The sequence below is a fragment of the Lasioglossum baleicum genome, unplaced genomic scaffold (genome assembly GCF_051020765.1).
Source record: "Lasioglossum baleicum unplaced genomic scaffold, iyLasBale1 scaffold1515, whole genome shotgun sequence".
In the NCBI taxonomy this organism is placed as follows: domain Eukaryota; kingdom Metazoa; phylum Arthropoda; class Insecta; order Hymenoptera; family Halictidae; genus Lasioglossum; species Lasioglossum baleicum.
The window spans coordinates 6,621-8,275 of NW_027470574.1; positions in this window are offsets into that span (position 1 = coordinate 6,621).

The window sequence follows — 1,655 nt, forward strand, 5'->3', positions numbered from 1 at the left end:
GAAACAAATTGGTATTCATTTTAGTGACATGGGCCACTAATTTCATCCGTGAACAAGAATATCGAGTGTCAAACATACCGAGAACGACTGCACCATATTCGAAAGTCGAACAGCTGAGTCAATGGCTTCCCCCATCCAGAGATTCCGAGAGTTAAGCCAGGCTATCCGAGACCAGGTCAGCTGTACACTATTCCCAATGGACATCTTATTTCACGGTTCCAATATTAAACTGGAGCGTCAAACCGTTTGTGAACGTCGCCTATATGTATAAAGTTATTCTCCTTACAGAGTACGTTACGTTCGGAGAACCTCTTTGTCGGAAGTATAACTTCTTCTTCAGGCAAGGGAATTAGAATACAATTTAGTGGTGTCACCTTAATTTCGTATATGAATTAGAAGATCGAGGGGCTAGCTGGTCCAGGACGTTACCACCACCTGTGCGAGTCGCACTGCTACATCAATACCTTCACCTATCCTGTGATTCCGAGATTCAAGCCAGGTATTCAAGGAGGAAATCACCAGAATACTGTTGCCAATATACGTACTTAATCAAACGGTATGAAAATAAAGGTAGAGAATCAAAACGTCGGTGAACGTTGCCAATTGCTGTAAAGTCATTCATTTTACCGAATAACTTACATTCCGTGAACATAACGCGCTATATCGAGAGTATGACTTTGTGTCCATGGAGGCAAATTAGTATCCATTTTAATCACGGCACCCTTAATTTCATTTGTGAATTAGAGGATCAAGTGTCGTACAGTTCGGGAACCGTGCCTACCTTCGTTGCGATTCGAACGGCTAAGTCAATAGCTTCACGTATCCTGCTATTCCGAGTGTCAAACCAGTATTCCGGGAGTAAATCCGCTGAACAGTATTGGCAATATGGACCTTACCTACATGGTTTGAATATTAATCTTCAGATGCAAACAGTTGAAGAACGTTACTTATTGCTATAGAGCCAAACTTTCCACAGAAGGCCTTGCCTTCGAGATGCTAACCCGCTTTATCTTCAGTATAATTTCGTGTTGAAACAAGCAAAGCAGTATACGTTTTCGTGACGGGGCCTTAGTTTCATGTGTGTATCAGCACTTCCTCTCAAGAACGGTGGTAACTATCTCGAATGGTCTGACACTTCATCTTTTAACGCATATTTCAAATGAAGGTGTGCTTCTGCCATAATGTCTACTAATTTCTTTCCCTGAACATTAAGCAAGACACACGCTACAGCGTGTTAGGTTCTCGGAAGGAAGAGTATTTGCTAAAACGAATGACCATAACACGAATTGGAAATTTTCACAAACAGTTTGACTCTCTACTTTAATATTCATACCGTGGATCAACTGCCAATATTGTTACGCGGATTTGCACCTGGAATAACAGGTTTGACTCTACGTGATCACAGGATAGCTGAAGCTATTGCCTCAGCCGTTCGAATTTCAAACAAGGATGTAACGTTCTCGAACGTTTCTGACGCTAGATCTTCTAATTCAATCATGGTTTAAAGGTGACGTCCCTAAATTGTATACTAGTGTGTTTCCCTAAACACGATGCTATACTCTCGTTGCGCCGCATTAGCTTCTAGTACGATGAGACATTCGAAAAAACGTTTCGCTTTACAGCAATTGGTACCGTTGTGAAACGGATTCACACTC